General features: G+C 35.3%; 1 long non-coding RNA gene across 1 annotated transcript; it reads left to right on the forward strand.

Moving 5' to 3' along the window:
• Positions 1 to 3197: 3197 nt before the first annotated feature.
• LOC133722889 (uncharacterized) lies at positions 3198 to 23196 on the forward strand. Its single transcript, XR_009852905.1, has 3 exons — positions 3198 to 3331; positions 3443 to 3551; positions 23120 to 23196. It is a non-coding gene; the product is annotated as an uncharacterized LOC133722889 (long non-coding RNA).
• Positions 23197 to 23212: the final 16 nt, after the last annotated feature.

Genomic DNA, 23212 nt, shown 5'->3' on the forward strand with positions numbered 1-23212 from the left:
GGGGGCAATAATATGGTTACTGGGTATTATTGGGGGGCAATAAATTCAGCCGCCGGAATCCGATCATCGGTCACCGGTCGCCGGAGTCCGCGGCCGGCCACTGGTCACCGGAGCACAGCAAGGTGGAGGATGACTTTTCTCTCTAAGTGAGAAAGAAGGAGAGGGCAAAAAAGTCCCAAAAATAAATAAAAAGAATAAAAAAAAATTTAATTGGGTATTAGGGAAATAATCTCTTAGAGTGTTTTGGGTAAATGGGGTTAAAAAACTGTTGGTGGAGCAAGTGGGCAATTTTTAAGCTGAAATTGGGTAAATGATCATTTCCCCTTAATTTTTATATATTTTTTTCCAAGGAGAAGCGTCATTATTTTTTTTTTGAAAAATAAGTTCATTGAATCAGTTAACAATTACAATCGTTTCAAATGGTATCCCTTCTCAATTTGGGAGCTACGACAAATCCTAGAGTTAAGCTAGAACAACTTGGAAGATGTACTACACCAACAAATTGTCCTTGTACAATATAACACTGCTCTGAAACACTTATAGAAAAACTAGCAAAAACTGATGGTAGATTTTAGTCTCCTCAAGGTAATTACCAACAATAAAACTATTTTCACGACCTTGAGATTTGTAAATCAAACTATCAGAATCTGCATTTCGGGAATGCAAAAAATCGGCAGACCAATCCACTCTAGACTCGTCCCTGCCTTCAACATATTGCTCGCCAAGGCACACAATTGTGGTATTCACAGTGTGATTACACTGAGACCCTTCAAGAATATAGAGGGGATCACTCTACCAGAAATTAAGAACTGCACACCCAGACGAGTAACAACTGTATGAGTTTTGCCAGGTTTAATTAAACAAAAAGGATATAATAGGAAAACTTGCTTGTTGTACTTAGAGAAGGCTTTCTCACCTAAATGATAGTTTTAAGGGACTGTGAGGGACAAACACATCTCAACCACATATATTAAATTAAAAAACTGAAATTATAATAACTTAAAACTATGCATTTTTTTTCAGTCGTCAGTAGGCCTGTCATTTAAACCCGTAACCCGCAAACCCGCCCGATACCCGCACGCTAAAAGCCCGCACGAACCCGCCCGTTTATTTATCCGTGCTAAGAAAAGCCCGCACGCCAAAAACCTGGAAATTAACGGGTCTTGCGTGCTAAACCCGTTGGAACCCGTTAACTCAAAACCTTTCCCAAAACCCATTTCGACTCTTTCCATCTTTTGGCAACCACAAAAAACACGAGTAGAGCAGCCTTCACCCTTTTCTTTTCCATCACCCAAAACTCAATTCTCTCTCTCTCTTCTCTCTGTGTTTCGCTTCCTCTCTCCAAAGGTCTTCACTTTCTTACAGTTTTGGGATTTTGCTGCGTTTTGCGCAAGTTCTCAAGGTATGGGGATTTCTTAAATGATTTGATTTCTACTGCTTCGGAGAATTGGGGTTTCTGGTTTAGTTTGATTTCAATGTGGTCTGAGTTTACCAGCTTTAGATGAATTTAGGCTACTTGAACAAGTCGTGTTAAATACTATATGCTGTTATTTGATAGCTCATTTGTATTCTTATACATAAATTTTCGGTAGAGGAGAATTGTAAATTCTAAAATGAGAACCTCCCTCCTGCTACGAGTTAGATGATGCTTAAGTTCAATTCTGAAATTAGCTTGTATTCCTTGCAATTCCCTCCAACTTCTACAAATGTGCTTGTTCTGCAAAGTTGCATGGGGTGTCTCTGGTTAAGCTTTTTAAGTTTTTGTTTGTTGTTCTTGTTAGAGCAGCCTAATGGCTTTTGTCAGCTTTTTTCTTTGGGACGTGTGCTATCCCTTGCTCTCTGCCCATTCCATTATGTTTGGTATGTTTGTTTGTAATTGTTGATTGTTACCGGTCTGGCTTTGAAAAAAAGTTTTTTTTTTTTTTTTTAAAAAAGTGCTCACGGGTTTGAAAAGGAAAAAAAAAAAAAAAAATTTGTTCACGGGTCTTAACGGGTTCCAACGGGTAACCCGCAAACCCGTCGGGTTTAGCCCGTGAAACCCGTTAAGCTAACGGGTTCTTACCGTGTCGGTCCGTTAAAAACCCGCACGGTACCCGCACGTTGCCCGGCCTAATGGTGTCTATGATACCTCACTCCACCGAGAGGTAGACATTGTCCTACGTCTGTTAGTCCTGGGTATAAAACGCGCTTCGTCTCTCTTTGTTCTTGGTTGAGGTCTGTATTTTGTTGATAGAGTGAAAGAGAGGGAGAGAATTGCAGAGAATAGGTTCTGCATGTCCTCATCATGTTTGTTTTCCTTCGATTTAGGGTTTGTTTGTTGGTTGCATGTGATTGATTTGAGCTTTCGGTGATGCAGGAGTTTACGGTTGTGAAATTAGGTTTGTCAGCTGGTTATCAAAAGTTCTTTAAGGTGAGTCATCTGTTGCTGTTTTTTTTTTTCTCAGTTTGGAGATAGTTTCGATGGTGTTATGAATTGGGTTTTTGGGTTTTCTGTGTTTGCATGTTTTTGGGATCTGTTTTGGGATGAATGGTGTTGATGGTGTCATGGGTATGTGTGGAAAACACGTTAAGAGTACAGAGAAGGAGTTTTGGATTGAATTCAAGGGTATGAACAAATACTGGGGGTAGTACGTACAATTGAAGCTGATGAGTTAAGTGACGGTTATGGATGAAACAGTCGCAGGAGAGCAAGTGGGTATTGGGGAAAGCATGATTTTGTTCTTCTTGGCTGATTGAGTTTTAGTAAAGGGTCTCTACGGTGAGGATTGAAGTCTGAAGAGCAAAGAGAGAGCTTGGGATTTAAAAAAAGGTGTCAAGGACCAAGGTTACATGTAAATTTGGGGGAATTTTATACCTGTGTTTGGGAGGATTAGCAAGGTAAATTGTGTGAATTTTATCATAACATAAATCTTAATGCGAAAACAAAAAAACCAATGATTGTTCAGTTTTGTTCTGGTTTAATTGATTGATTGGAATTTAATTGATTATTCCGTCTTTGTTTTTTAAGCTCAAATTGTTTTGACTCAGTTGTTCATAAGTTGTATCTATGTTTGTTAATTGTTTATATGCAGAAGAAACTATTTTTTTTTTTTTGGCTTTATTTAGGTTTAAGGTTTATTGTATCAAAATATGTACTTACTGACGCGTATGCTTGCACTTGCAATTGTTTTATAAGCACAGAGGATTACATGTTCATGGTCTTGGCTGGGTAGATCTATAATTATACGTCATCAAAGAAGAGAAAGTGACCCCTTGATATATGCTGGTCCAATTTAAAGTTATGAGGTTGTCTTTTTGAAGCGGTTTTCTTCTGCCATACCTTTGATCACTGGTGAGTTTTGTTCAGGTGTGTTTTTGAGCTATTTGATGCACTGATCTGTGTATTTAGTGCGGTTATGATGTGGATTTTGATATATTTGTAACATGATGTTTAATCTAGCAGGTTATTTTTGTTTATGAGAGGATAAGTGCTTATCATTCACCAATTGCAAGAGTGGGTTTTTATTTTCATTTGATGATTTTCGGCAACATTACTTGCAACCGATTTGCGGGTAATTTATTAGCCAAATAGTCACCCTCAAGTATAAGGGGTACAAGTAATAGTATAGGGATTTAAGAAAGGTTGTCGAACCCACGAGGATTGAATTCCTTTCACTAGTTAGGGTGTTAACCTAAGGAGAGCTAGAATATGCAAATGTACAATCACAAACCTAAATTCACAAGAAATCTAGGCTCATGGTGAGTATGTGCATTGTGGTGGTAGTGAGATTGTTTGTTGGATAGAGTGGTGAACCAAATTAAATTAAATGCTCAAATGTAAACTAAACTACTCTAAACTAAACTAGTAATATAATGGATGAAGTTAGGGGTTGGATTGTCTACCACTAACCTCCCTTGCAAGTATTGAAGTTCAAATACAAGTGATGCTATTCTAATTTCTCAATTACCCTCTTTGCATCCGGATAAGACTACAAAGGCTTAAACTCCTTTAATGTTATCAATTCCAACCGAATAAGTCTAGAATTAACTACCTAAGAACAATTCATATTACCGGGTAAGTCTCAATTCATTGTTCCTAGATGCATAAAGCTTTGAGTTTAGATAATCATGCAAGCAAACCAATCCTAGATCTAGGTGATTTTAACTCACAACCTCCATATGCACATAGACACTACTAGCAAAACACTTATTACCCACAGATTTAAATCTGTGTGAGATAAGGCTTTCTCACACGGATTTCAGTATGTAAAAGGCTTTACCTACGGCGCAAGCACGGATTATTTTTCGGTTGCCTTCAGAGGGGGCGCTAATGCTCTACTCACGGTTTTTAGAGTCCGTGTGAAATTTTGTGCGGGTCCCACTTGTCTTCCATCATACATAGTAAAATTTTATGTAATCTGTGTGAGATGAAAATAATATTTTAATGCATCAGTCAGTGTGTAATACCTTCAACTCACACAAATGTCTGTGTGAAAAGAGTGATGATATTCAAAAAAAAAAAAATTGATGCTAAATTATTATTATTCCATTAATCAGAATTCAAAAAGTAATACAGAATGAATTCACAATTGATATGGGTACCCAGAACTAACTAGAAAAGAAAAAAATCATTTAAAGTGACTTCAAGTTACATCATAAACTAACTTTATACAAAAAGATTACATTGGCAACAAGATGAAGTTCTAAACCCTTGATCACCTCCAGTTCTACCCTTCCATAGTTGTCGTTGACAGTCCCAATCTGTTGGATTTATCCCATACTACTAATGAAGAAAACAGTCACAGTACTTGTAAATAATTTAAGTGATGTACCTAATTCATATGACAACTACTAGGGTTGGCCATTATGCCAGCATAACTACCATTAAACTACACTTCAAGAGCAGACATGAACCACAATAAAGTCATATCTACTAAAGATATGTTCTTACCATCCAGCCAAGTACCAATTAGCAATGCCAGCCCCAATTGCCCATTGATTACAACTCAGTGTTTAGCCAATTTTTCCATCTGCATATAGTGAATCTACACTTCACCAACAAGTCAAAAATAGAAATTGATTGATCAATCAAATTCATACAAAAGACAGAAAGAAAGAAAGCAATTAGATAATCTGAGGTTCAAAACCGTTTAGAATCAAAACCAACCTTTTTAGAAGCAAAACCTACACATTTATAGGTTCAAAAACAGAAATAAAAAAGACAAATAGAACCCAGAATTTCTTTGTGAAACTTTCTTCAATCTCAGCTTTGTGAAACAAAACCCACAACCCAGAATTTCTTAAAATAACCAAACTCACTGAAACAACCCAAACAACCCACAACCCAAATATTATTCTATGTTGCACTACTCAATTGATCTTGCTACGAAAAGAACTAAGCATTAACAACCAATTTTAATTTCTAGAAACAATACAATTAAACTTCAGCTTAATTATTCTACAAAAAATTCATTTCAATTATTGCGTATCGTTTCTGTAAACAATTCAAGTCAATTCAATCATAGCTAATTATTCAACAAACAATCAATTCAATTATAGGATGAGTTTTCAGCCCGGTAGTTTCCTCAAGCATTTCGTAACCAAACAGTTTCAGAAATTGTTCATATCATCAGATGTCACAAACCCAAGACAATAAAGAAGAAGTTCGCTCACTCTGTGCGTTCGCCGAGGTTGAGGAAGTTATGGTGGTGGTCCTGGACCAATTGGTTTTCCTCTTGCAGGAATCTGAAAATCAAGTAAGGTAAAAAGGTTATCCAAGCAATCTGATTGCAATCTTCAAATTACCAACCTTACAAATACCCATCAATCAAAGAAGTAAGAGCAAACAAATTCGGCGACACATCAAACCCATACACACAAACACTTCTCTCCTCACCTTAACTTTACAAAACCCATTAAACAATGTATTGAAAGTAACAAAATCAGGTCTACATCCTCCTACCCTTATGATGCTCATCTCTAAACAAGCCACATCAATATCACAAAGTTTCCAGTACCCATTAATTTCGAGAGGAATTAATTGGAGATTGAGACATAAAGAATGAGAGAGAGAAAATGAAATAGGATCGATCTGTCCATGGATCCCTGAGCTCGGGTAGAGGTCGAGGACGGGGTGAGCTCTGCTATTGATGATCCCAACAGCTTCAAATTGCTTTTGTCGATCTCTTGTTTTTTCAATTAAACCGTAATTGCATCTGTTGAGAATGGAGATATGGGGTTGGGGGAAGGCTAAGCTTCTCTGAGGGAGGAAGAAGGTGATTAGAGGAAGGAGGTTGGATGACAGAAAGAAGGCGATAATAATGATGGAGAAAATGGAGTTTAGGTCAGGTTACAAATGGTTTAATGGGTAAAATTGCAACAGCCGTGTGAAAAGCATATGTAATTTTTACAGATGTCTGTATGTATTTATCTCAATAAACCTATAAATCGTCATTTGAAAGTTTACACGGAATTCTATATGCATGTCGTTTTCTCACACGGACATCCGTATCTTCATTTCACACAGATATTTGTGTGAAATGCTCATTTCACACAGATATCTGTGTCAAATTATTTTAGCGACGAAAAACCGTCTCTCTACAATTCATATAGCACAAAAAAACATTGATTTTTTAATAAACTTATATTTAATACATACAGAAATATGTGTGAACTAGGCTTCACACGGACAACCGTGTGTGTAGATGATAAAATATTTTATTTTTCACACGGAAGTCTGTATGTAATGTTTTTTCACACAGACTTCTGTGGTTATTGTTATTCCATAAACTCTTGTGGGCCCAATTTTACTTATTTCACACGGTTTTCTGTACATATTGCTAATGCACACTGATGTCCGTGGCTTTATAAAATCTGTGTGAGATGCCTGTTTTGCTAGTAGTGAGAGGATGTTATCATGCTATCAATGCTCAAGGTTAACTACTCCCTAAACATTTTTTCATGAGATGACAAACACAACACATTCAAAGTAGTTAAATTTGAATGAATGCATTCACTTCTTGAATTAGCATATGAAGATGAAAATCACAAACAACATCAAATGTAAATTAAAACATCAATTCATACAAGTTTGGCTAGGGCTTTCAACCCTAGCCCCAACAAAGTAACTACTCACTCATAGTCATACAAATTGGCATCAAATCTATAAAGTAAATCAAGGTAAATTAAAGAGTTAAGGGAAGAAAGAACTAGTTGAAGCTTGACAAATCAATGGGTAGCTTCTCCTTCATTTTTCTCCTTCAATGCTCCTTGAATCCTCCTTGATGGTGGAATGGATGGATAATGAACTTCTTGATGGTGATGATGAATGGAATGGTGATGAAGATATGATGCTCCTTTGGCTAACTTTGAGTGGTAGTGATGGAGTAGTAGTGGTGGTGATGAAGTTTATGGTGGTGGAAGATGGTAGTTGTGGTGGTGATGATGGAGGAGATGGAGTAGATTGGGTATTGTGGGTTTGGATTTTGGGAGGTGTATATGGAGGTTTTGTAAAGGAGATGAAGAGAGAAAAGAAGATGTAATGGTATGGAATAGGTGATGCTTTATATAGAGAAGAAAAAGAGGGAAGTAATGATGAATAAAAACAAAGCATGAAGGTGGAGTATGGGAGTGTTGATGATCTATTAAAGAGATTGGAGTAGAAAAATATATCCAAGGAAAAAGAGAAAAGCATCTAGCTTTCTTTATGTGGGTGGGAAACATGAACATAATGAATGTTGAGCTGGTTTTAGGTCACTTTCTGCCCCTTAATTCCTTCAATTAATTCTCCACTAAGACTTCAGAATGGGCCTCTGACTTCTTCATATCAAATGTTCCTCCATGAGTGTAGATAATCCTGGTAAAATTTTAGAGTTAAATTCATTGTGGTTTGGCCGTAAATGCTTCTGAAATACGTACAGGTCAGGTTTTCCAGTTTTCGTCTTTCAGAAAATTGGACTGACTGTTTGAAGGCTTTCCACTCAAAACTAGCTCTGGTATTCTCCATAACAAATGATTATTGGGATGTCTAAGATGAAACTGGAAAGTTTCAACTCATTCGGAGTTCGTTTGGTCAGGCGGCTACCCCTCCTTTCTTGTCTAGCTCACTTTCTCTTCTCCATTATTTTCTATTATGATAAGAAAAATAAATATATATAAATAAACACAAAGATTAAGTAAAGTACAAGATTAGGAAAATAGTGAAATTGGATTAGTCAATATCAAATTGGACTTTAGAACAAGTAATTTTCATGTGATAGGAGCATTTTAATGTAATATTTTAGTAGTTAATTCCTCACATTTTGCTTAGTTAATTCCTTAACCGAATCGATTTTTAACTGAATTTCTATTTTTAGGTACATTGGAGTAGATGAAGAATAAATGAGTGTTAGGTCCATAATTACCTAAAAATGATGGAGAAAAATGGAAATGCACTAAAAATATCAACTTTACACATTTTCCTACTCCGACTAGGAGAAAGTGAGCTAGACAAGAAAGGAGGGGTATCAGCCTGACCAAAAGAACTCTGAATGAGTTGAAACTTTCTAGTTTCTTTCTAGACATCCCAAGGATCATTTCTTCTTTACACATTTTCCTACTCCGACTAGGAGAAAGTGAGCTAGACAAGAAAGGAGGGGTATCCGCCTGACCAAAAGAACTCTGAATGAGTTAAAACTTTCTAGTATCATTATAGACATCCCAAGGATCATTTCTTCTGAAGAGTTCCAGAGCTAGTTTTGAGTGGAAAGCCTTCAAACAGTCAGTCCAATGTTCTGAAAGACGAAAACTGGAAAACCTGACCTGTACGTATTTCACAAGTATTTACCGGCCAACCACAGTGAATTTAACTATGAAATTTTACCCGGATGATCTACACTCATAGAGGAACATTTGATATGAAGAAATCAGAGGCCCATTCTGAAGTCTTGGTGGAGAATTAATTGAAGGAATAAAGGGGCAGAAAGTGACTCAAAGCCACTCCAAAACTTAAGTGCTTAAGTGCTTAACCCACCATAATCCTAATACGTGCTCCATAAACCCATTAAGTGCTCCATCATGATCCCATTAAGTGCTCCATCATGATTTGTTTAAGGCCAACCACTATGGCTTGGTAGCCTATACATAGAGGCTACAAAGAAGTAACAAGACATTCCTTCATCCATTTCATCTTCTTTGTCTCTCCATTTCCTCTCCATTTTCCTTTCCATTCTCTAGTCTTCTTTGTTCTGCATTTTCAAGCCAGGAGAAAGAGAAGCCATGCAATACATCAATTTTCTAGCCGCCATCCACCCTTGTGTCGTCCCTAGAAGATTGCTTGCTTTCAAGGATCTTCAAGTTCTTCGTCTCAAAGCTTTATCATTCATCTTTCAAGGTGTATTATATCCTTTCTCTTGTTTTCTTTGTTTGATTTTGTAAGACTATGAATTCTAGTTAATAAATAATGTTAAGGGCAAAGTTTAAAGCCTGTCTCTATGTTTGAATAAAAGTTGCGATTTCTTTATGGTCGTTTTCTATGTTGCTTATGTGAGATGATCAATTGATTTTGTTTTATGGAAAACTTTTATATGTTTTTGTTCTTTGGTGCGCAACTTAGAATGATTGCATATAATTGGAGCTAGTAATTAGGTTCATGCTTTGTGACCCTAATTCGAATAAGTAGTGAAGACTTTGGACAAAAGTCGAAATCAATTGGTTTGTGTTATTGAATAGACATGCTTTGTGTACTAGGATTAATACAATTATTGACCAAACTTTCACTTGCTCTTAATGATTTGAAACTTGAGTTTGCATGGTTGCTTTGATTGTGTGAAACCTGTTTTCGAAATATATTGGTTAGGTGCTTTGCTTGATCAATTGTGTAAAGGAAGTAAAATAAGGGACATTGGTTGCTTTGATCTTTGTTTCTTGGTTGATATATTCTCGTATCATAGATAACCAACTATTAGAATTGTAACCGGATTTCTTGCATATGGATGTAGTTTTGATCTTTGTTCCTTGCGTTCCACCCTTGTAAATGTGTTTTTATATTCTCTTTATTTTATTTAATTTTAATTCCGATTCTATAATCCTAAAACCCCCTTATTTGTGTTTACTTGTATATATTTTTATTCTTTATATTTTTTTTGTAAATAATACTTTATTATTTTAATTCTTTATTTATTTACACAATTACAGGTGTACCCTCAATCCCCGGTTTGAACGATCTCTACTTATTCTATACTGACGATGACATTTTACAGGGTTAAATTGCGCGCTTACTTTAAAGCGTGTCATCATGTTTTAGGGCACAATATGTATATGAATTATGATCCAACAAATACCCCCAAACTTGAACTTTGCTTGTCCTCAAGCAAACTAACCCAAATCCGACACTACAACAACTACCTAATCCTTCCAACAATTTCCTCAAAGAACACAATATAGATAGGGCATGGAAATCAAGTTAAGTCTTAAAGCTTCATGGATCATGGATCAAATGCTTGCGTTTTGAAATGTGTAGCATGTCTTTAATTTGTCATTTCAACGTACCGAAATTGAGAATGCATGTCAAACCATGTTAACCATAAACTCACAAGATATTCACTCTATTTTTCACACAAATGTGATAGGAGCATTTTAATGCTACGTTTTAACTGTTATTTCCCTACATTTCCTGCGATATTTCCTTAATAAAACTCTGTTTAGGAAAGTTTCCATTCTTTGATTGGGAAAGTTCCTAATTGTAGAAAGTTTCCGTTTTGTAGTTTCTATTTTCCATTTTTAGAAAGTTTCCATTTTAGTTTAGGAAAGTTTCCATTTCTTATTTTAGAAAGCTTCTATTTTCAGGTCTTTGGAATAAATAAGCTGAATTGAGTTCATAAATGGAAAGAGAAGCTTCATGAAGATGACATGGCAAGGAAATGACGTGGAAAATCAGAAAATATAATGCCAAGAGGAAATCAAGGAAGAGTTTTTAAAAAGGAAAATATATTTTCCTTGGGGATTAAATTTGCCGTGTAATACTTAAGAAGAAAAACAAGGTGACAACATGGGAATTAAAGATGATTGATTGAGGATTTCAAGGAGAGATTTTCTTGGGAGACTTTTATGGGAAGGAAATATTGTTGGAGGAATAATTTGGTGTGATTGCCAACGTGAAAATTAGAAATAATCAAGGAGATGACGCCAAGAGAGATTCAAGGGAGAAATAAAAGGAAAGAGAAAAAGGTGGAGACCAAGAAAAGCTGAAAACGTGTCTAGGTGCATCCCTAAATTCCCTAAAGGAATATGAGCCGAAATTCATGAAGAAAATCAGAATAATTTCAAGGAAATTTGGCAATTAAATATTAGGGAGGTATTTTAGAGAATTTTGATTGGTTGGAACACATCACACGGATTACTTGGCATTCTATGATTGGTTGGACTACATCACAAAGCTTACTTGGCGAATTCTCATTGGTGGAAGCTATGTGGAAATTTCTGATTGCTTTGTGAACCCTAGCAGTGCTCCTATATATACCCACCTCTTTGACGTTGAAAAAGGTTCCATATCCCTTAGAAAAATTCAGAAAAATTATATTGTTGCCGTGAGCTTCTCCCATTTTCTCTCCATCCTCTAAAGCAAGCCACGGAGTTCAAGCAAGGCCGAAGGGAGAAGAAGGAGCCGTGACTATTCCTCCACCATCCACCATTGAAGACTTGCTTTCAAGCTTCAAGGATCACAACGAAAATCATTCATCCTCATCTTCCATCCACGGTGTAATTCGACCTCTACTTTGTAACCTTTGTTTGAATTTCGTTGGTTTGTTTTAGTTGACATATATGTTTGAATGAATATTAATTTCTGGAATTTTATATGATTGAATGAAATTTTCAGATTCATATTATTGTTCTTCGAGAGTTGCTTATGTGGGTTTGTTTAATTAAATTTGCGTTATAGATAACTTTTGTATTTTAATCTTATGTGGTTGCAAACACTTAGGGTTTCGATATAATTGGTGCTAGGTTTAAGAACATGAAATCGACTTTTCGTTTTGTGTAAACTTGAATCAAAGTAGTAAAGGTTTTGTACAAAGATCGAATTTAATTAAAGAGAATTGCAATTAGGTGGACTTTTCCATACTAAGTTGTACACTTGAGTGGATAGCCTTTCTCTATGTGTAATGCGTTAAACATGACATGATTGACTAGCTTTCTAGGGTTTGATTGCATGTTTGATAGGATTAATCTAGGTGCTTTCGCTTAGGTTAATTAGCATTGAAAAGTAAAAAATGGGAATTCATTTGCTTTCGAATGTTTCACATGATCAACTCCTTTCTCATGACTTAGATGAACAATATTAGGGTTTGAATCAATTTTAATCATAAGTTTCCGTTTTGATCTTTGTTCTCTCATTCCATTTATGTTTTTATGTTTTTGTGTTTTATTTGTTTTCTTTACTTAGTTTATTTTTCGAAAATCAAAATCAAAAAATCCCTCCTAAATTCGTAAATAATGTTTATACTTGTGAATATCTTTGTGAATATTATACTTTGTTTTAATTTTAATTGTTTAATTGTTTGACAATGACAGGTGTACCCTCAATCCCCGGAATAGAACGATCCCTATTTGCTTATACTACTAATGATATTTTTAGGGTTAAATTATGCGCTTGCTTTTAGCGTGTCAATTTTTGGCGCCGTTGCCGGGGATTGAAAAATCACTTGTTAATTTTGTGAATATTTGTTTTGTATATTGTGATCGTAAAAAAAAAAAAAAAAAAAAAAAAATTACTTGTTAATTGTTTGTAATTTTCGAAGCTTAATGAGTTAATTACTTAGGTTGTTTTTTATATTGTTGAACACGAGTTTAATTGTGAGTTGTAAATTAAAGAGGAATAGGTGAAGTCGTGTTTATTAATATTGGCCTAAACCCCTTATTGGTACCTAATTCAGGTCCCTAAAGGTTGAGGGCGGCCTTTATTAACATTCATTGAACTGTCTAACACACTTAGGACCTTTTACATCCTAGTAAGAATATCCTATGTGAGATGGTGTCTAGGAAGGGGACAACGTTCATAACGGGTTCTGGATCCAGAAGTGCTTACAAATGGGCGTAAACCTCAATGAGGGAGTAGCCTATGCCAAAATGGATCCTACCTCTTGTGTTCGCCCTCCCCTACCTGGCCATCTCAGTAAGGTTGCCCAACGGATGTAGGAGGGACTTTGTGTCTAGGCGACTATACTTGGGCCGCACGTCCACTTGATTTACCGCTTGGAATTAGATTTGATATCAATAATATTTATGACAAAAGAAAATGTAACAAAATGTTGTGATACACTAAGGTAAAAAAAAAAAAAAAAAAAAACATTTGTGTAAATATTTTTCATGTTTTTTTTTTTTTTTTTTTTTACTCACTTGTGTACCTAACTTGTGTCTTGTGTACAATGTACTTGTTAATTATTTGTAGTTTGTAATTCTTAGTTACTTGTTTATATACTTTGTATTTCTTTGTTAATTTTAGTCACTAACTTTATTTAATGGAGGTACCGTCTGGCTGAAAGACGTTAAATTCAAGCGCTGCTTGGGAGGCAACCCAATTCAGAAGTAGTTGTGAAGGAGTCTACCTACACAGATTTGCTTTCTCTTTCCCTATTTCTTTTTATTTTTCAATTTTTCTCTTTTGTTTTTGTTTTCGTAAATTTCATCCCTATATGCTTATTTGTTTCATTGCATGCTTATAATTGATTACATTGAGGACAATGCAATATTTAAGTGTGGGGGAAGGGATTTACACTTTTTTCTTGAGTCATATATTGAAAAATACAAAAAAATCGAAAAATGTCAAAAATTAAAAAATTTCGTTGCTTTTGTTTTTGTTTTTGAGTCATAGGATGCCCTTTCAACTGTCTAGGATGATTCTATATCTCTGAAATTATGGCTAAAAGAGGATCACAATGTTGAGATGATTTTAACATGGTATTCTTTGGTTAATTGAGATATATGAAAAGCATGTGCATGTGTAGTGGATATGGATTTCGTGACCTTGGTACAGAATATGAGCATGTTAGGATGAGTTGTGATTCATAAAGCCCATGTGAGATAATTGAGCCCATGTCCCTTTTTCTTGGAGTGAAATGAAAAATATATTCTTAATTTCTTGGCGATGTTTTGATGATCTCATTATTTTTCATCTTGATTGATTGCTTGCCATAGATTAAGTTTAATGGACTAGAGAATGCTAGAATTCGCTCTTGTGCTTGTTGAGACGTGGTATCAATACATGGCCTTGATTCTGGAAGGGATAGAGGTTCTCTAGGAATTACCACCATTGCCAAATAAACTTGTGTCCCCATTTGTGCCCGTCGTGGGACCCCCCCTAGATAACCCCCTTTGAGCCTACATTAAGCCTTTTCGTTCATCACCCTTAAAATCCTTAACCATGAAGCTTAGTATAGTTACAACCTTACCCTTTGTTCTAAGAACTTAGTGGAGCTATCTTTTGAGACATACTACATGGGTTTGGTGCTAAGGATAAAGATTGAGAAGAGGTGAAAGTTCAAGTGTGGGGGTAGACTTGTCCATAAAGAAAAAAATATGTGAAAGCCGTGAAAAATGAAAAGAAAAAAAAAAATTGTACGGCTAGAAAAGAAAAGAAAGAAATATTTATGGATTTTAGTCCCCCATACTTAGTGATTTTGGAGGTTGTTTTGAATTGAAGGCCTACTACAGAAAAATTTGGCCTTTGTCCATTTCACTAGAGTTCAAGGGAATTTTACATTGAAGATTGGGCCCAACATGAAGACATTTGGCCCTTTTATGTTACCTCTATGGGAAGTGACGTTTTTGCAATGCATTGGTGGAATTCTTGAGGTCTCTATATTTATATGAGCTCTACTAGGTTTTTAGGACACTTTGATAAATCCTTACCTTTCGTTTCTTTAAACCTTGAGCCTTAGCCATTACAACCTTTGAGAGGACCTTCTTGATCCTTAAGATGGGACAGCCTTTGATGTGGAGATGAGTTACAAGAGTTGAACCTATGGCAGTCCATTCGTGCAAGCAGTTGATATCCTTCATGAGATCTTTTGAAAAAATTATATTCACAAAGTGCTTTTCGTTTCTTAAAATGTGAGCTATTTGATTGCCTTAAAATATGTTCTTTCACATATACTTGAGTGAATAAGCTTTTAAGCATTGCCATGATCTGAGAGAAGAAAGAGTGGATATACCTTGTAAGGATATGAATCATACTTGTCTGAAGCATGCTAAGCCCAACCCATCACCATTGTTACAACCAAGTCCTACTTGTGTATGTGTGGATCATATGCTTTAATTAACTCTCGAATGCTTAAACATTGATTCTTGATTGAGTGCTAATCTTGGTGTTGTGAAAGTAAGAGATTGCTGAGACAAAAAGTTGAAGGGCAATAAAGTCATTGTTTGTGTAGAGTCTTTAAATTTTCGTTGAGTCTTAGTTGAGTATTTGTGTGATTTCGCTAAGGGACTAGCAAAAGCTAAGTGTGGGAGAATTTGATAGGAGCATTTTAATGCTACGTTTTAACTGTTATTTCCCTACATTTCCTGCGATATTTCCTTAATAAAACTCTGTTTAGGAAAGTTTCCATTCTTTGATTGAGAAAGTTCCTAATTGTAGAAAGTTTCCGTTTTGTAGTTTCTATTTTCCATTTTTAGAAAGTTTCCATTTTAGTTTAGGAAAGTTTCCATTTCTTATTTTAGAAAGCTTCTATTTTCAGGTCTTTGGAATAAATAAGCTGAATTGAGTTCATAAATGGAAAGAGAAGCTTCATGAAGATGACATGGCAAGGAAATGACGTGGAAAATCAGAAAATATAATGCCAAGAGGAAATCAAGGAAGAGTTTTTAAAAAGGAAAATATATTTTCCTTGGGGATTAAATTTGCCGTGTAATACTTAAGAAGAAAAACAAGGTGACAACATGGGAATTAAAGATGATTGATTGAGGATTTCAAGGAGAGATTTTCTTGGGAGACTTTTATGGGAAGGAAATATTGTTGGAGGAATAATTTGGTGTGATTGCCAACGTGAAAATTAGAAATAATCAAGGAGATGACGCCAAGAGAGATTCAAGGGAGAAATAAAAGAAAAGAGAAAAAGGTGGAGACCAAGAAAAGCTGAAAACGTGTCTAGGTGCATCCCTAAATTCCCTAAAGGAATATGAGCCGAAATTCATGAAGAAAATCAGAATAATTTCAAGGAAATTCGGCAATTAAATATTAGGGAGGTATTTTAGAGAATTTTGATTGGTTGGAACACATCACACGGATTACTTGGCATTCTATAATTGGTTGGACTACATCACAAAGCTTACTTGGCGAATTCTCATTGGTGGAAGCTATGTGGAAATTTCTGATTGCTTTGTGAACCCTAGCAGTGCTCCTATATATACCCACCTCTTTGACGTTGAAAAAGGTTCCATATCCCTTAGAAAAATTCAGAAAAATTATATTGTTGCCGTGAGCTTCTCCCATTTTCTCTCCATCCTCTAAAGCAAGCCACGGAGTTCAAGCAAGGCCGAAGGGAGAAGAAGGAGCCGTGACTATTCCTCCACCATCCACCATTGAAGACTTGCTTTCAAGCTTCAAGGATCACAACGAAAATCATTCATCCTCATCTTCCATCCACGGTGTAATTCGACCTCTACTTTGTAACCTTTGTTTGAATTTCGTTGGTTTGTTTTAGTTGACATATATGTTTGAATGAATATTAATTTCTGGAATTTTATATGATTGAATGAAATTTTCAGATTCATATTATTGTTCTTCGAGAGTTGCTTATGTGGGTTTGTTTAATTAAATTTGCGTTATAGATAACTTTTGTATTTTAATCTTATGTGGTTGCAAACACTTAGGGTTTCGATATAATTGGTGCTAGGTTTAAGAACATGAAATCGACTTTTCGTTTTGTGTAAACTTGAATCAAAGTAGTAAAGGTTTTGTACAAAGATCGAATTTAATTAAAGAGAATTGCAATTAGGTGGACTTTTCCATACTAAGTTGTACACTTGAGTGGATAGCCTTTCTCTATGTGTAATGCGTTAAACAAGACATGATTGACTAGCTTTCTAGGGTTTGATTGCATGTTTGATAGGATTAATCTAGGTGCTTTCGCTTAGGTTAATTAGCATTGAAAAGTAAAAAATGGGAATTCATTTGCTTTCGAATGTTTCACATGATCAACTCCTTTCTCATGACTTAGATGAACAATATTAGGGTTTGAATCAATTTTAATCATAAGTTTCGGTTTTGATCTTTGTTCTCTCATTCCATTTATGTTTTTATGTTTTTGTGTTTTATTTGTTTTCTTTACTTAGTTTATTTTTCGAAAATCAAAATCAAAAAATCCCTCCTAAATTCGTAAATAATGTTTATACTTGTAAATATCTTTGTGAATATTATACTTTGTTTTAATTTTAATTGTTTAATTGTTTGACAATGACAGGTGTACCCTCAATCCCCGGAATAGAACGATCCCTATTTGCTTATACTACTAATGATATTTTTAGGGTTAAATTATGCGCTTGCTTTTAGCGTGTCAAAATGTTTAGGGGTTAACTATGCTTGCTCTTCAATCTTATCTCTACTTATCAACAAAATCACATCTTGGATGAGGAAGGGCTTTTATTGGATGTAATGAGGCTTAGGGTGAGGGGTTAAAGAAATGAAATGGAATGGAATAACAATTTTCAAGCAACTTAATAAGCAACAATCCTTTTGAAATTAAAAACTTAAGAACTAAAGATGCTCAAACTTTTCACTTTCTTAAACCACTCCCCCAAACTTAAACAAAAACTAATTATTGAATTGAAATGACATTCTTTTGAGATTTTTTTTTGTTTCTCTTTTTTTTTTTGATACTACCTTTTTTTTTCTTTTTCTTTCACTAATATAAAGTAAAATTGCAAAACAAAGAATACCCCCACACTTATTCTTTTCCGAGTACCCCCAAACTTGTTTCTTTTAGCATCATAACATAAACAATCTTGTATTGCTCATTAAGAAAACTTGAAAGGGTATAGCAAATGTTTAAGTTAAAGGGACAGACATTTGTAGTGTCAAGAATTGAAAGACTAATTACACAAAGGCTCAAAATGGCAATCTAAGGATATTCAATCTTTTGGGACATACTCATTTAGCCATGGTGGATTCCTAGTTGCCTAAATCATTTTCAAGATGTAAAATTGAGACAAAGAGTTTCGCAAGATATGAAGCAAGTTCTAGAGATGCAAAGCAAATGAGATGTTCACTCATGAAGAAATTAGTGCTTAGAACTATGCATGTACTTCAATTAAGCTCAAATACTCACAACATGGCATGTAATAGCTCCCACAAGTCTCACTATGCTTCTCTAGCTCAATATATTGATATGACAAATATAGATATAAATGAAATCAAACACTTGATCCATAATGGTTTATTTTGAAAAATAAAGCTCATAAGACCCAATCATGCTTTCTAGCCCATATTTATATTAAGCTCATCATTGGTGTTGGAAGGAACCTAAAAGAAACACAAAACGTACTAGAAAAGAAAAGTCTATTTTTTTTTTTTGAATATAAAACACTAACACACATTCCCCCCACACTTAAATCTAACATTGTCCTCAATGTTAAAATGATGCTCCTAAAAGTTTCTCAATGAAACATTCAAGCATGGATGGAGTAAAACTACACAACTTAACATAATTACTAAAACAAAATAAGTAAGCACAAACTAAATGCAAGAGTTTAGAAAAGCTCTCCCTTGAAGACCATAATACTCTCTACAAGTCACCAACAAACAAGGTATCAAAGCCTTGCAATCCAAGCTCATGAACTTTGGTGTTGCTTCAAAAATGACATCTTTCCTTCTTCATCATCATCTCTTATTCAAAAACTTTTTATTCATGCTTGGCTACCTCCAAGTAGGGCTTTGTTTTTTAGGACTTCTAGCCGGTCCTTAGAAGTTACCACCACTTGTTAGGGAGGATACTTCTTATGCAAGACCACCGTATTATTTGGAGCCAAAGGACTTCTTGATTTGTCATAGAGGCAAGAACAAAAGCAACCCATGAATTCTCCAATGTTTGACCAAAGGAGTGGCTTTCTTCTAGTCTTCCTCTTCTTTGCAATGGATCTTCCAAGTATCCTTCTTGACTCCTCCTTCAAAGTTGATGTGGACTTGATACTTGGAGAAGGAGTAGGTGGTAGAGGTATGTGAGAGTGAGGCGGAAGGTTGTGAACAAGTGTACGACTTCCTTTCCAATTCTTCACTTCATCATAGAAGCATTGAGCACTAAATGGTGGATTGAAAGGTAAAAGTATCTTGATCTCAATACTTTTTTCATTGTGAACATGAGTGCTCAATGTTCTATCTTGCTCCTTGGGAAATTCTTGATGGTGCTCCTTGGATGGTGGAGGAAGGAAAATCCTTGATTCTTCAACTTATTCTTCATGACAAGGCATGGAATGACTTTCTTTATCTTGGAGAGTCTTGACCTCATTGGTGGAGGGATCGTGGTGCATGACTTCAATTGTTGCATATTTCTCCTCAAAGTGCTCATCATCTTCTTCAAGATTATCTTTAACAACAAGCCCCCTTGCTTTCCAAAATTGCACAAAACCATCAATGTTTTGCTTCATTTCTTCTTTGCTCATTTGACGGCTCCCATAACTAAGTGGTTCTTCTTGTATATCTACATCATCATCTTGAACTTGAATAGAGAACTCTTGCTCATGATGCTCAATATACAATTCTTCGTTTGAGGTTGACTCCACTTGATCAAGGAAAATTTGTGGCTCTTGCAAGGTGGTAGATGATTGCTCTAATGCATAATGAAGTTTGAGTTGATAAATCACTTCCTCCATTCTTACATTTGAAGCTTTCATCTTGACAATGGCTTCTTGAAGTAGAAATCTTAGAGACTCATCTTTTTCTTCTTCTTGAGGATTTGCTTGGGATGCCATAGTCTCTTGATGCATGCTCATTTCGTACTCATACTCTTGCATGAACTCCAAATACTCAAATCTCAAGACACAATCAAGAGGTGAGTGTTGTGGAGATCCACACAAAGCACAAATATGGTTGAAAGACATGCATGTGACTTTGGGTGTAAGGCTCCCATTGTTGATAAAGTTTACCATTATAGCTTTGTTGCTCAAACTCTCTTGGATCATTCCATCCTTGGCTCCATCCATCCATAGCTGGAAGAAATTATATACGTTCTTATAGGTTCCCAAAGGATTAGTAACTAGAAATAAAATAAAATGCAAGGTATATACAAAAATTGAAAATTGCGACAAATTTTTTTTTTTTAACTTCTAATTTTTTTAATTTTTTTTTCACTAAGTAAAGAGAAGAGGAATCCGATCTTTGGGTGTTGCCTATCGCACAACAGTTCGGTAATTCCTTTCAATGCGACCAGGTAAGGAGGGAAAAGATTTTGGTGGAGCAATGCTCGCTTTTCAACCTTTCGGTTACCTTTCTCTTATTCGATCCTTGCCTAGACATCGCATTAATTAGGTAAGCCTACTTATGTTGAGTGAGTAAGCTCGACGTTACAAAGATAAATTTCCTAATTGAATTTACTCTAATAAATATTTTTATTTATATATTTATTATTATTATTACTTTTTTTTTTTTACAAATTTCTACCAACTTCTAATCCAAAAGAAATAAATCTAAGTACCAAATATTTAATTTTGTAACTAGAAAGTGAAATTGCAATAAGTAATAAGCATATAGTAAATAGGCAAGATTAATTTTTTTATAATTTTCAACAAGCTCACAATTTATCCTTTTCTTATCACAATTTACTAATTTACTTACCCAAAATACTTACCACAATTTCAAAAATAAGGTGACTACCACAAAAACTAACAAAACAAAGAAAAGATAAAAACACAAGTTGAAACACAAAACAAAAGTAAAATTTCTAGCTTCCCCAAAGGCAAACCGAGCTAGGAATCGGATTTTACTCCAATCCCCGGCAACGGCGCCAAAAACTTGTTAGCCAAATAGCCACCCTCAAGTATAAGGGGTACAAGTAATAGTATAGGGATTTAAGAAAGGTTGTCGAACCCACGAGGATTGGATTCCTTTCACTAGCTAGGGTGTTAACCTAAGGAGAGCTAGAATATGCAAATGTACAATCACAAACCTAAATTCACAAGAAATCTAGGCTCATGGTGAGTATGTGCATTGTGGTGGTAGTGAGATTGTTTGTTGGATAGAGTGGTGAACCAAATTAAATTAAATGCTCAAATGTAAACTAAACTACTCTAAACTAAACTAGTAATATAATGGATGAAGTTAGGGGTTGGATTGTCTACCACTAACCTCCCTTGCAAGTATTGAAGTTCAAATACAAGTGATGCTATTCTAATTTCCCAATTACCCTCTTTGCATCCGGATAAGACTACAAAAGCTTAAACTCCTTTAATGTTATCAATTCCAACCGGATAAGTCTAGAATTAACTACCTAAGAACAATTCATATTACTGGTTAAGTCTCAATTCATTGTTCCTAGATGCATAAAGCTTTGAGTTTAGATAATCATGCAAGCAAACCAATCCTAGATCTAGGTGATTTTAACTCACAACCTCCATATGCACATAGAGGATGCTATCAATGCTCAAGGTTAACTACTCCCTAAACATTTTTTTATGAGATGACAAACACAACACATTCAAAGTAGTTAAATTTGAATGAATGCATTCACTTCTTGAATATTAGCATATGAAGATGAAAATCACAAATAACATCAAATGTAAATTAAAATATCAATTCATACAAGTTTGGCTAGGGCTTTCAACCCTGCCCCAACAAAGTAACTACTCACTCATAGTCATACAAATTGGCATCAAATCTATAAAGTAAATCAAGGTAAATTAAAGAGTTAAGGGAAGAAAGAACTAGTTGAAGCTTGACAAATCAATGGGTAGCTTCTCCTTCATTTTTCTCCTTCAATGCTCCTTGAATCCTCCTTGATGGTGGAATGGATGGATAATGAACTTCTTGATAGTGATGATGAATGGAATGGTGATGAAGATATGATGCTCCTTTGGCTAACTTTGAGTGGTAGTGATGGAGTAGTAGCGGTGGTGATGAAGTTTATGGTGGTGGAAGATGGTAGTTGTGGTGGTGATGATGGAGGAGATGGAGTAGATTGGGTATTGTGGGTTTGGATTTTGGGAGGTGGATATGGAGGTTTTGTGAAGGAGATGAAGAGAGAAAAGAAGATGGTAATGGTATGGAATAGGTGATGCCTTATATAGAGAAGAAAAAGAGGGAAGTAATGATGAATAAAAACAAAGCATGAAGGTGGAGTATGGGAGTGTTGATGATCTATTAAAGAGATTGGAGTAGAAAAATATATCCAAGGAAAAAGAGAAAAGCATCTAGCTTTCTTTATGTGGGTGGGAAACATGAACATAATGAATGTTGAGCTGGTTTTAGGTCACTTTCTGCCCCTTAATTCCTTCAATTAATTCTCCACTAATACTTCAAAATGGGCCTCTGAATTCTGCATATCAAATGGTCCTCCATGAGTGTAGATCATCCTGGTAAAATCTTAGAGTTAAATTCATTGTGGTTTGGCCGTAAATGCTTCTGAAATACGTACAGGTCAAGTTTTCCAGTTTTAGTCTTTCAGAAAATTGGACTGACTGTTTGAAGGCTTTCCACTCAAAACTAGCTCTGGTATTCTTCATAACAAATGATCCTTGGGATGTCTAGGATGAAACTGGAAAGTTTCAACTCATTCGGTGTTCGTTTGGTCAGGCGGCTACCCCTCCTTTCTTGTCTAGCTCACTTTCTCTTCTCCATTATTTCCTAACATGATAAGAAAAATAAATATATATAAATAAACACAAAGATTAGTACAAGATTAGGAAAATAATGAAATTGGATTAGTCAACATCAAATTGGACTTTAGAACAAGTAATTTTCATGTTTTAGGGCACAAATATGTATATGAATTATGATCCAACATAATTCCATTTCTGATGTTGCATGTCATGATTGTGTCTGTGTTTCTTTCATTTACGGTTTCTTTGTTGGGTGGTTTTTGGATTTACATGTGCTGTTGTGTTCAATTTCTGTCTAGATTTTCAAGTTATGTAGATATTTGGGTTTCTTGATTAAATTCGTCCATGATGGTTGTAGGTGTTCTTCAAAGGTTGATGAGGCCATGAGCAATAAGTGACATGCCTTCTTCGTGGTAATAGGCGCGAAACACCGAGGCAATTTTTTTGCCTT

The sequence above is a fragment of the Rosa rugosa genome, chromosome 1 (genome assembly GCF_958449725.1).
Source record: "Rosa rugosa chromosome 1, drRosRugo1.1, whole genome shotgun sequence".
In the NCBI taxonomy this organism is placed as follows: domain Eukaryota; kingdom Viridiplantae; phylum Streptophyta; class Magnoliopsida; order Rosales; family Rosaceae; genus Rosa; species Rosa rugosa.